Source organism: Callospermophilus lateralis, unplaced genomic scaffold (genome assembly GCF_048772815.1).
Source record: "Callospermophilus lateralis isolate mCalLat2 unplaced genomic scaffold, mCalLat2.hap1 Scaffold_312, whole genome shotgun sequence".
NCBI lineage: Eukaryota > Metazoa > Chordata > Mammalia > Rodentia > Sciuridae > Callospermophilus > Callospermophilus lateralis.
In genome coordinates, this window is record NW_027513736.1 from 927,981 (window position 1) to 942,057 (window position 14,077).

General features: G+C 41.1%; 1 pseudogene; it reads left to right on the forward strand.

Annotated features, from left to right (window-relative positions):
* Nucleotides 1-1,506: 1,506 nt before the first annotated feature.
* On the forward strand, nt 1,507-4,652 carry LOC143640496 (leucine-rich repeats and immunoglobulin-like domains protein 1; annotated as a pseudogene).
* Nucleotides 4,653-14,077: the final 9,425 nt, after the last annotated feature.

The window sequence follows — 14,077 nt, forward strand, 5'->3', positions numbered from 1 at the left end:
TCTGTTGTCCTAGTCCAGGAGCCCTGGGGAAGCAGGGCAGGTTGAGTCCCACAGTCCTGAGCCTGTCTAGTTCCTAGGGTGAGGAGCCACCGTCCTGTGACTCAGCAGAGGGTGTGTGACCTCCTGGGAGAAGCTGTGCTCCAGAGCCTTGATGGGGCTTTGAGCTCCCTGCTCCCCTTTCTGGCTGTGGACCACTGTCTGCTGTGCCCTTTAGAGGGACCAGGGGTCACTGCAGTATGCCTTGACCAGTCCTAGAAGCTTGCCCCGTTCTCAGGTCACCTCAGAGGCAGGCTGAGGGTTGCTTTCCCGCCCCTCCCCTAAGCCAAATTCCTTAATTGCAGGTGAGGATATAATTTTGGTCTCCTGCCAGGTCTTGTGACTGACAGAAACCATGACTTATTTCTCCAGCAGGGAAAGAAGGCTGCCTGCTGCCCCCTTTAAAAACCCATTAATCTTCACTGATACTATTTTTGTTCTTCCTGACCCAGCCCAAACTTCCCATTTTTCAACCAGAGGTGACCCGTATGCCAAGTGACCAGCGCCAGGGTTGTGTCAGAAATGCAAGGGTGTCTGGGAGGAGGGTTGGAGTCTCACATGCAGGCTAAATGGATGATTTGGGGTGTGTCCTGTCCTGCTCACAGGGAGGGTAGGTGACACTCAGGCCAGAGCCTCCAGCCTGAGGCTGAGGCCATGCAGTGGTTGTCCCAGGCAGGGATGCCTGGTGCCCTCTGCTGTCCAGTGCATGGAGTGGCAGCATCTGACCCACAAGGGGCCTATCCAGGGTGTCGGGCCTCTGCCAAGAAAAGTCTGAATCAGGACCAGCCTGGACACCAGCAGGGAGGTTTTGTATTGCATGACCTTGTGCCATCCCCACAGTTTAACCACACTGGGACCTGCACAGCCATCCCTGTTGTTAGGCCAGGTGGATGACCTAGCTGCACATCCACTGTGAGATGCTCCCTGCCCACGGAGATCCCATGGGTTGTTGTAAGCAAGTCTGTGAAGCCTGATAATGGCCTGTGCCCCTCCACCTCCCCTGGATTCTGTCCTTCAACAACCTCACGTGGCTGGACAAGGAGAGCCTGGTCAAGCTGGGCAGTTTGAGCATCCTGTGCCTCAGCCACAACTCCATCAGCCACATCACCAAAGGCGCCTTCAAGGGACTCAAGAACCTGCGCATCTTGTATGGCATTCACTGTGGGAGTGACCAAGCGATGGGGTCCTGGGCAGGAGAGCAGAAGAGGGCAGAGCCGGCCCCTAAAGGCCAGTGCAGTGCCAGAACCTTGAGCAACTGGTGACCAACGAGCATGCAGGAGGGGTGTGGTCTTAGTCAAGAACAGGGACACAGCACAGTTTGGGAACAGGAACCTTTATGACCAGAGATCAGCCATCTTCTGAAAAGCTTGCCACGCTGATGGAAGCCCTCAGGTGGGATTTTGCCATGTCTAGAGAACCAAGCAGACCAAAGCACTGAGGCCCCAGAGTGAGTGTGCTGTCTCTTGATCTCTTGCAGAAACCCCGTCCTTGGTGGTACCCTTGGAAGACCTCGTGGTGTCTGTGGGGGAGATGGTGGCCCTCCAGTGCAATGACTGGCAGCCCTCCCCCCGCATCACCTGGCTCAAGGGGAACTGCCTCCTGAGCCTCACCGACAGGCACCACTTCACCTCCGACAACCAGCTGCTGGTGGTCCAGAACGTGGTGGTGGAGGACGCGGGCCAGTACACCTGCGAGATGTCCAACACCCTGGGCACGGAGCCCGCTCACAGCCAGCTGAGCATCTTGCCCACGCCTGGCTGCAGGAAGGACCACCATGGCATCTTCACCATTACCGTGGTGTGCAGCATTGTTCTTATGTCGCTGGTGTGTGTGTGCATCATCTACCAAACCAGGAAGAAGAGCGAGGAGTACAGTGTCACCAACACAGGTGAGCACGGTGGCCGTTCATTTCCAGGGCAGGAGAAGCCAGGTCCACACTCTTCAAGAGCTCTCATGCTCTGGGAACACCAGGACCTCTGGGAATGTGGTTCTGGAGAACTGAACCCTTGGTCTTGCGGACACTGGGTTCATAGTCAGGGCAGAGCCAGAAATGGAGCTGCCTTGGGGCTAGGGCTGGGGCTCAGTGGTAGTGCACTTGCCTGGCATGAGTGAGGCACTGGGTTTGATCCTCAGCATAGCATATAAATAGATAAACTAAAGGTCTATTGACAAGTAAAAAAAAAAAAAAAGAACTTCCTGCTGATGTCCTCCTCATAAACGGAGGTGGATTGTCCTTGAAGCATCACAGTGCTGTGGATTTATTAGTTCTGTCTCCCTTCCTGTCACTCTTCCCTGTCTTTTGTGGTCTCACATGCTTTTGACCTGGGCTCAGGTTCAGCTCGGGTCTGGGAGGGCCTCCTACCTGCACCAACTCCTGGTCTCTGCGCAGCCTCGATGGCTGTTGCCAGGGGATCCTGTTCGGGGCCTGACAGTGAATGCGCATCTGCATCTGTTGTCACCGCAATCCTGAATATTTTATTGTCTTATCTCCTTGAAGATGAAACTACTATGCCACCAGATGTTCCAAGCTACCTCTCTTCTCAGGGGACCCTTTCTGACTGGTGAGAAACCTCAATCAGGACTGAGGGTGGCCATTGGGCCAACAAGCACATAGAGAGCAACAGTAAGGCCTCTGACACAGTGAGATGGAGCTCTATCTAGGTGACTGTCCTCCGTAGGTGGAGATGGCCTGGCCTCTAGCTCCCTATTCAGGTGTCTGGCGTTAGGTAGGAGGGAGCATCAGGTGAACGAGGCAGCTGCTGGCCCAGGCCTCTGTTGTTCAGCTCAGTCCTGGTCTGTGCAAGCTCTGCAGAGGTTTCAACATCCTGTCTCTCCAGAAGGTCACCATCTGGGCTTAGCAGTAAGCCTCCCAGTTCGATAAGTTAGGATCACTGTCAGAAACAGCTGAAGGGAAACCCCAGGCCCTGAAACCAAGCCCTGCTTCCACAGTTGGCCCTTGGTATCTGTGGGTTCGATTCTCTACACACTAGAAATATCCAGGGCGGAGAAGGTGATGCACATGCAGCCTTCTTTTCCTTGTCATTATTCCCCCAAAACACAGTCCAATAGCTGTGCACACAAAGTTACATTCTACTAGTCACAATGCTTAATCTAGGGTGACTTACATGGGACAGTGTATTCAGGTTATGTGCAAATGGTGTGTTGTTATATACAAGGGACTTGAGCATCCCTGGATTTTGGGATCTGTGTGGGGGCTCTGGCACCATGAAGGTACCAAGGGATGCGAGTGCAGTGGCAGTGCCAAGACCTGCTCTGTATTCCATACTCACAGGGAAAGCTCTCTGCAGGGGCCGCTGTTTCAGTTGGTGGGAGATTGTGAGCGCTTGCTGAGCTGAAGGCCGGGCCTGAGAGAGCTGGTCCTCTAACATGGCTGCAGATGCTCAAAGAGTGCTTGCTGGGAAAATGGTACTAGAAAACAGGCCCATTGCCAGCTTCGTGGTGGCACAGTAGTAACTCACACTGATAGAGAGACTACAGCAGCAGCCCCACCCGTCCTGCTCCTCAAACTCACTGAGACCTCCTCTGCAGTTTCTAACCTGGGGAGTCTGTTGCAGGTGTGTGTCTGAGAGACGCGGGCCTCTTCCCAAAGGTTACATCCACAGCATCATGCAGAGGCAGCCCAAGCTCTGTGTTAGATACAGTAAAGAGCCCTGGAAAGTGTCAGAAAAAGCCACTGGGACACCTGGTCCACCTATGATGGGCAGGTGATGCTTCCACCAGGAAAAGTAGTGTCTTTTTGAAATCAAGATCTGGGTTGACCCACTCACTAAATGAAGAGGGGAGATGCCTAAATTTCCATCTAGCACTCTCTAAATTGGGTATTTAGTATATAAACAGGAAGCTCTTGCCTGGTGCCCTTTTAATTCTAGAGGAGTGTGTCTCTTAGTTACTATTTATGGTACAGTAAACCTGAGCAAGAATTTTCCAGAATAATAAGCAACATAGGGGGTTTTAGTATCTGTTCACCAGGGCTGTTTTGAGGTTAAATTTCTAATAGTTCAGAAAACTCTTAACCCTGCATGGTACCTAATTGTTGGGGTTTTTCTTTTTTCTTTTTTTTTCCTCTGATCACAGTAGCGTGACTACAGTCACTAAGTACAAGATTAGCTTAATCTGGGGCATGTGAGCAAGAAGGACCCCATCTCCACTAACGGTGTGGCATGTGCCCAGCCTTTTCTGTGAAGGTCTTTTGGGAAGGGGCGTTTGCAGGCCGGGGGCAGGACCCCCACTTGGGTGCAGGTGGGTGGCCTGTTCTGTGGGGGTGGCTCTGACCTGGCCCATCTCTCCTTCAGAACCCAGTGGCCCTCTTGGGTGCAGTGACTGCAATGCTGATGTGGACAGTTACTCCAAGGAACAGGCCCCCCACCCTCAGCCCACATGCAGGGACAGCACACAGCCAAGTGCACTATGTGGCCAGGATCCCAGCCAGGGCGACCAAGGAGTCTCTCCACATCATCCTCGCAGTGGGGCCAGGGACAGGTCCCTCTACCCCAGAAAACAATAGAATGCCGACATCCTTGAGGAAGCCGGCGGTGTCCCTAGATGGAAAAGGTGATCCCTTACTGTCCTCCTGGCCTCCCTGGCAGCTACACTAGCTGCCACAGCTGGTCATGCTGGAACTTGGCTCTGACGGCCTTCTCTTTCCCCAGGGGGCTTTGCCTGTACTCTATAGTGAGGCTGTGTGACGCGGACCCCGCAGACCTTCAGCCCTGCCCTGTGTGCCCTTCAGGCAGCACGGAGCTCCCAGACGCCTCCTTGGCCTTTCCTGCAGGTTGCTGTTTCCTTGGAGGGGGGTTAGGAATAGTTCTGGTGCCTTAGTGCATGGTGGGAATTTAGAGACAAAAAAGACATTTGTTTCCTGGGGTTCCTGGTGGGTTAGGAAGGACGGGGAGTCCTTGGTGTTGTGTGCTCTTCGCAGTTACATTTAGCCTGCGTTGGTGGCTCCTGCAATGTGTCTTTGCCATGAGGGGCTTTTCCCTGGAGGCTTGCTTCTTTGAGGGATGAAGTGAAGGTTGCTAATCCACCACAAGCCATGAGTTAGGACGGTAGGCCTTTCTCCCTTCTCTGAAGCTCACTTTTTCTTAAAAGCAAATGTCATCTTGTCCATGTCGCCGGATTGTTAGCTGAGGCTTTTTATTAAGGCAAAGGCTGCTGGTGTTGGTACCTGTGGATTTTTCAATAGTGACGTTTTAATTCTGCCAATATAATAGTACATTGGGGGTAAAAAAGATCAAGTTCTCACCTTCCAGGGCTAGCTCATGTCTACTGAGGAGCCTGAGCAGGCCCATCCATGCCCTCCCTTCACATAGACGGGTCTGGGTGTGGACTACATAAGATTTAGCCCTAGACCTGGGTGTGTTTGCACTTTTGAGACCTGTAGCTAACTGTCTTGTGAGTGCCAATGTGTAATTCACTGAAAATTACATTGAAACAAATAAGGTCCTTAAAAAAATCTCAAAGTACATTTCTTTAGCTAAAAAGCTGAAGGGAGATATTAGCCAAATGGCTACCTATGTCAGATGTTCCTGTCAGAGGTCATCATTGTTCCAGAGGTCATCATTGATCCATTGTTTTGTCCTCAACAGTTAACTGATATATGTTACTTCCACAAAATATGTGAATTTGCTGCTTCTGAGAGGCAATGTGAAAGAGGAAGTATTACTTTTATGTACAAATTTATTTATTTATAGAAATTTTTGTACAATGTACATTGAAAACATGTAAAATATTGAAGTGTCTAACAAACGGCACTGAAGTGTCTTTAATAAAGGTTCATTTATAAGTGTTGAACAAATGGCAGGAATGTAAATTGGGATATATGGTGTCCTTAGGGAGACAACAAATGGCTTCTTTTGGCTAGAAAATGTATGTGCAAAGCAGGTTTGCAGGTTAGAATCATGCAACTTATTCAGTAAATATTTATTAAGCATTTGCTAGACACTTAAGCATAGGATACCATGGTAAGCATGATAGAAAAGTTCTCTTAGGGAAACTGTTAGTCTATTAGGGCAGGGATATTAGTTAAGAGCTATGATAAGGACCACATGGTAAGATCTAGATCAAGTTTCAAGATAAATTGTCTTTGAAGAAATACTGTTTAAGCTGAAACCTGATGGTTGAATACATATCAACTAAGCACTGCTTGGAAAACAGTCTACCTTCTCTAATCCTCTAATGTCCAAATCCTGTTAACCAAATTGTGCATTATGTGTTCAGTTGTCAATACAAATGAGTTACTGGTACTCTAAGCAATTGAAATTGGCATGAAAAAGAAGTATATTTTCCATTCTTGGTCTAGAAGATACCATGCCAAATATAGCATGACATTTCTTCATTTATAAATGCAAAAAAAGATAATGATTTTAAACATCTTACAACAACAATTTGTTTCTTCACTCAAGCTTAACCAAATTTTGATAGAATAAGTTCAGTTTTTAACATAATATATGTCACTTGGATGGTAAAATAGCATCCAATTATATGTTCAGTATCTGATGAGAGTCCAGAGGTAGGATGGTATATATTTTAAGTTGTGGGTTTCTGTAGCAAGATTTGCCAACTGGAGTATATAATGAAATATGTAATGAGATAAGCCTAATGGATTTACAGGAAAAGTAGAATTGATGAAGAGGTCTAGGCTCAATAGAAAAAAGATGAAAGGTCAGAGAATTGCTGATAGAGTGTGCAAAAAGGGAGATGCCCAAAAACTGAAGAGAAGACAATGAGTGACAAACATCACCAAAGAAAGTGGGTAAGGAATGAGGTACTGAAATATAAAGCATCAGAAAAGGGATAGTTTGGGGGATGGCAGGTTTTAGGGTGTGGCCATAGGAGTAGATGGATGAAAGAAATGGAGAAAAGCAAGTAACTGTGATTGTATCTTGACATGGGTGGAAGATGGTGAGGTTTAGTGGTGCTGTCAAAGCTTTAAGTCATGTGTGAATATTTTCAAAAATCTGAAAATTACCCCAGTTGGGGATCAAATGGGAAGTAAATCTCAGTAACAGGGTATATGCAAGAATCTGATTTAATAATCAGCCTACAATCCCCTGTAGAAGGAGGAACAAGGAATTGCTTAGAAGTGATGGAATGCAGACAGGATGCAGCTCTGGCTTAATCAAAAAGAGGTGGCCATACTTCAGGCAAGGACTTGTGAGCCTGGGGTGGACAGATTGAGTATGAGGTGGAGTTCAGTGGAATAAAATGGGAAGAAATAGCTAGGGGCTCAAAAGAACAAAGATTTGGAAACACAAGTCCTTGGTTGAGAATAATAGAAATGGAAAAGGAACTGCACAGGCTCAGGCTAATGAAAATGGTGATTAAAGCCAGGGATAAAGGTCTTGATGGTAGTTGATTTTCAAACTCTTTCTAGAGCTTGAATGTTAAAATGTTTCCCTATTGATGCAGACAGGAGTACTCAGCTCTATAAGCCAGACAATGATCTCTGCCCAGTGGCCCGGGTTCGATCCTCAGCACCACATACAAACAAAGATGTTGTGTCCGCCGAGAACTAAAAAATAAATATTAAAAAATTCTCTCTCATTCTCCCTCCCCCACTCTCTCTCTCTCCCACTCTCTCTTTAAAAAAAAAAGTTACACACTCTTATTAAATATTTTTTAAGAGAGAGTGAGAGAGGAGAGAGAGAGAATTTTTTTAATATTTATTTTTTTTAGTTCTCGGCGGACACAACATCTTTGTTTGTATGTGGTGCTGAGGATCGAACCCAGGCCGCACGCATGCCAGGTGAGTGCGCTACCGCCTGAGCCACATCCCCAGCCCACACACTCTTATTAAAGTACATCTACTATGTTTCATAGGCTAAAACAGTATTTAGGTATCCAACTACCTTTTATTACTTATTCACACTTGGAGAAATTATTATCAAATATTATCTACATCATTCCTTATATGCTTCTTTTGAAATTATATTTGATAAATTCTTATCAAATATTATCTACATTATTTTTTATATGCTGCTTTTGAAATTATATTTATCTACACATTGTATTACATATATGATATTATTATTTTTGTTGTATCATGTATTGGATTTATATATTTGTGAATTGTAAAGACTCAGAACACAAGATCTACATTTTCAAAATTGTTCAAGACACTTCTAATACTAAAACTTATCATTAGACATAATTTAAATAAAGCATGTGTTTCTGAGATCAAACTATTTTCAAAATCACCAGATTATATTTATCATAAAATGTTGAAAAGACATGGAAATACCAAATCAAAAGTTTAAGATCACCCTCAATTCTTCCCTTCAAATAAAACCTTTATAAAACTTTGGTTTTACTCAATGTTTTGCCTAGTAAAGAGCAGCTTTTTGCACATACTAAGAATCAATGGACATTAGAAAATGAATGAATGATGGGTGTCAATCCATGTGAATTCTAAACGAAAATTAGATCAATGTATATGTATTTCTTTTTAACTTGTTCTTTTTTCACTTAAAATATCCCTAGCAATTACATATATTCAGTATCTTCATGCAACACAATTTTTATAGCTGAATCATGTTCAAGTCATTCAATTGAATGAGTTACCTCATTTTAAATCTATGAGAAGAGATTAACATTTTTTGAATTAGTATGACATACCTCTACTGGATCTTTAAAAGTCCAGGAGTCTTCACAATTGGAGATGATGTGTCCATCTGGCCCTATTGCCTCTTCACTTTGTCTGTTGACCCCAACCCAATTTCTTCCAGAGAAATTATGTACCATTTCCAGGAGTGACACCACGCTCTCAATTTGTGGGCCCTAAAGCACCCTCCTCCTTCCACCAGGAATGCTAGTCCTACTCCTCATCTGAGAACACATGTGTAACCTTCCAAATCCAAATCCAAGATTTTACTACTAAATCCTGTATCACAGTGATCCTCAGGAATCAGCATAAACCACACAGAACAAGAAGTTGAGTAGAGATGAGGAGAACTGAAGTTTTAGGTCAATTCAGGAGAAAGAAAAGAACATTTTGGTTTGAGTGAGCAGCCAACCCTCTAGACAGGGTTATTTTCCTGTTGTCCATGAACAAGAAAAAGCCATCTAAAGCAGCACATTCTTTTCTTCTCTTAAGGAAACAATGGAATTCAGTTCCTCTCTTCTGAGGCCCACAGTGATTGGAGAATGGATTGGTAGAGAAGAAAACGATGCTGATCCACTAGCTGCTGGAATTCTGCAGCCCCCAGTTTCAAGAAGTAAAAATGACCAATGGGAAAGTGAAGACAGTGGCTCTAGCCCTGCAGGAAGGTAAGCAGAGATGCCTTCCGGGATTCTATGACTAAAAGATGAATGGAAAATAAACCCAAGTGCAGGATTTTGATGAGATACCTCATAGTAATTTTATATAGAAAAACTGGTAAGCTTTGTGTGGGATAAAACATTTAGCTAGATTTAATTTTACCATGATATGTGTGTGTGTGTGTGTGTGTGTGTGTGTGTGTGTGTGTGTATGCTTCAAAACATCACATCACACATAATAAGTACATAGTTTTACATGTCAACTTAGAGTGTCATTAGGCTTGCTCTTGGTTTGGGTGTTTTTCTTCACATCTAGGTGGTTACCATCTTTTTGCTACTAAAACCAAAAGGGAGAATAGTTTCAAGGTTATAAGCTGTTAGTCAAGACCAACTATAACACTGGGCAGCAAGTGGCTGGCTGTTAAGACTTGGAGAGGGGATTCCTGAGGTATTAGAATGATGTAATTCATCATCAGGAAGAAAAAAAACTTAAATGCATAATATAGTGTAAGAAGTAGATTAAATGTGAAATATAAGAAAATAGAAATCTTGCTTTAGAACTATTTAGGTTTATAGTTGAAAACTATGATTCAATATAATTATCCATAATATTTAATTTTTAAAACTATTCTAAACTTGCAAGTACATATAACTCTTACTCAGAGCCCTGATGCCCAAATGGTGGCAGATTTGCCTTAAGCATCCTTATTCTGGTACAAGTGAAGTAATGTTGAAATGTCCAGATCATATTTATTAGGTAGAGCATATTCAAGATTATCTTGTTTTTGTAATATCATTTTGAGAGTGCAACTCAAAGCAAAATGAAAACTTCAAGGAAGTTGAGGTGGAAAGCATTATGGGAAGCGTGGCTGACACCAAATTGAGAAAACATTTAAATATTCATAATTAAAATGTACCAGAAACTTGTAATAGGAACTTTCTATGTCATTAGCTGACCACCACAAAAACCTTGCTCCTATGCATAAATCAGCCACACTAAATTTGTATTGCCTCTGTTAAATTTAGCAGCAGCCCATAAATACTTTTTTCCTCAAAGAGAAAACCATTTTCTACATGTAATAGCTTTCAGAGTTTCTTTGCTTTGACTTATAACTTGGGTGGAGGGAAAGAAGTTCAAAATACTCATTAATGTGCTTCAGACATATATAAAATTGATTCTATTTCCATGAGAAATAACTTTTAAATAATATAAATAGTTGAAGTGTCTTATGTAAGGAGGAGAAAAACATTTTTAAAAATCCATTTATCTTCTTCTGTGAAACGCCAGATCAATTTCACCTATCAATGAGGGTAATTTTATTTTTAATATAAGACTTATAACACCCACTAGACCTTTATCTTTATTCATTGGTAGATATTTAGTTCTTAAATGTAAAATAGAGGAATGTCAGCTTTCATTTTATTTTTATTTAATCATAATAATAATCATGGCTATCTCACTGCTTCTATGTTCTTCCTTGCTTCAGTGAGGAAGCTCTTATTCTCTTTGGAATGCTGAATAAAGGGGAATCCTAATTGAATCATTTTCTGCAATCCTAATTGAATACCTTCCTCTGAAACTCATTATTATTAGTAGTAGTATTAGGGATTGAAACCAGGGGTGCTTATCCACTGAGGCTCATCCCCATTCTTCTTTTATTTATTTATTTTTTAAAAATTTTGAGACAGGGTCTCCTGAAGTGGCTCAGGGCCTTATTAAGTTACTGAGGTTGGCTTTGAACTTGCAACCCTCCTGTCTCAGCCTCCTGAGTCATTGAGATTACAGGCATGCAGTCTATGAAGAGCTTTCAAATATTTGTCTTGGAAAGTTGCTTTCACTTTTATTTTTCTTTGTGTTTAAGTTATGGGTTCAGACATACTTATGAATATAAGAAAGTGGTGAAATTCTACCTTGATGTTCCATTAGAGCAGAAAAAATATCTGAAATACATGTAGAGAACAGTGGTAAATTCTGTTAGAAACTACATTTCTCCCTTTTTTCTAATTCAAGACAGAATTCCTATGTTTTTGCTACTAGCTCACACAGAATTCAGCTTGATTTGGATGAATAAGAAAGTGATGTAGATAACTTTTTAATGGATGTAGAGTCTGTACCTATAATATTAGTCTTTCCCCTTAAATAGTAATGAACATGTACAATAATTTAGCCTTATTAAACATTAGCAGGCTGAATGATATTCTAGACTCCTCAAAGAAAATTTGATTTTCAAGCCTGACTTCATCCATTTTTCTTTCTCCCACTGGGGCTTGCATATGGTTGTTGTTGATAAGCTTCTGTTAAAGGAGTGATGGAGGTAAGGACTGTTACTAGACATCTGCAAGGTAAAACTTATTCACCAGCTTATTAACTTATTGTCTATCTTTAGTTGTTGCCCATATCCCTTGCACATTTTTTCCTACATCTATTGTTCATATTTTTCTCTGAATTGTTGTTATTACAATACTCCATATTTAGCAAGTAGCCAACTTTCCCTTTCATGCAGAATGATAGAAACATAACAGGCTGAATTGTCACTCTTAAAGAGAATTAAATAGATGTTATACTAAACCTTGAGAGTCTTTTGGGTAGAAACTTACCTGAAATATTTTCCTAGAGAATTTTTTAAAATAATGTATTTCAATTAAACTTTTTTCCTTAGCCCCCCTCCCCCAAGTATGGCATTGTACAAAAAGGTTCAACAATTTTGAAATGTGTAACTGACACCTCTAATGGTTCAGTGCTGGTTAAAGTGAAGGCAGTTGCAAGGGTACTATGGGGAAACTAACAGAAAAGAACAGGAGACACTAATATGACATCCATGACCCCTAGCCAGTCTCTGGATGGGACTTAAGAGCTCTGTAAATCTCTTAAATTCCATGCAAAATTTTGTATTTTGTGTTGATGGACATTTTTCCACCTATTCTTTCTTTGACTTTCAAATTCATAATTGAGAGAGCTTTAAAAAAAGAAATTAAAAAACCCCTAAACAAGAGAAGAAAGGGTGTTTATAAAAGTGAGGGGGATGTGTTGGGGAATGCTTCAAGACTTCCTGTGTTTGTCAGATACCACCTATTACAGACAAGCTGTAGCTTGTCTGGACAGTTAGTCGGAAAGCATATATACCTACTGCACATGAAGAGTTATAAAAAATAATCACATGTTAACAAAAATAAATGTAAACAAAAATTTTCATAATCTTATATAATCTTACTTTAAACCATCTTAATTAGACATTGCAATAGCTATGTAATGAATTTCCTAAAATAACTTGTTAAATCTTAATGTTAATTTGTAAATAGGCTCATCAAGCCTTGAAAACCTAATGAGGCTCCTTTGAAGCTGAACCACCTTACTAAAACAAGAATAATATCCATAAATATTATAGATCTGGTGAAATGGCTTTGTAACTTAGCACTGCTATTTGATTTTAAACATGCCATATAATTAATCTAAATCTTATTATTTAAAAATATAGGTTAAATGTCTCTCTAGAAACTAAATTTTCTTCCTGTTAAGAAGTTTCCCTTTCTTTAAAGTTCAAAATGACTTCTGATATGCCAGTGAATAAAGCTAGGAAATGCTCCCTTTCCAGAGAAATAGACCAGGCAACTTACAAATGTGTGACATAAATTTAAGAGGTATTAGGTCATATGATGGGAAATGAAGCAGGATAAGAAGAACAAAGCAGATCAAAGAGAGGGTACTCTTTTACATGCAAAGACCGAGAGCAAAGAAATTGCCCTACTACTGTCATATTTTGATTATTGTGGACATCATACAAAAAATGTAAAAAACAACAAAGAAAAGTCAAACTTAAGTAATTTAGATATACTCTAACATGAAAATTTTAAGGGTATAAAATATTGATTAATAGTGGTAAATCTGTCAAAGAAATCCAAAAGAGAAGCCTTAATATCCAAAATATACAAAATTTGTACCTCATGACTAATAAATTTGTTTTAAAACTAGAAATATAAAGCACACACTTATTCCAGAATATCAATGAATTTATTTTCATATGGCTTAAAATTTATTTTAAGGTGTTTAGCAATACATTAATTTATTTGAGTAGAAAAACATGTTATTTTGCAAAACACAGTACTAGTTATCCATAGACTTCATGTGTGTTAAGCAACATTTGAGGCTTACTCCATATCTAGGTCTTCCAGACCTGTGCTATATTAATGTCAACACCATGTGTTTTCATGAGATTAAAAAAATACTTGCTTCAACCCTCCTGAAATCATCTTGATAATTGCAGGTTGATGCATAGAAGTTATGCATTTATAATCTAACTTTTATTCTTCATCTTCAACATTACTATCTATGTGTTTTTTTTCTTCTTTTTAGTATCAATCTTCCTATTTACCTGGATTTTCTTATCTCTCATGTTGAAGACATATGGATCCCTTTAATTTTGAATTTATTTAATGTGCTTGTAAGAGGGAAAAAAGTAGTTCAAAAAGAAAAAAGTCAACTTGCTAAATATTTATTGAACATTAATAGCAGATAATGTGCTAGATACTGGGTAAGAGTAATGTGAAAGAAAAAAAATACTGTATTCAAAACATTTGCTTCTTTAACATTCAGGAAATGAGAAAGAAAGAGGGAAAGAAAGTAAGGAAAAGAAAAAGAAGAGTCTTACTTCTGCAATTCAGCTCCCACACTGCTAGGCACATAATAAGCATTTAATAAGTGAACATTCACTAAATTGATTATAAAACATAGTATTTAGCTTTTTTAAGCTCTTCTACATAAAAACCT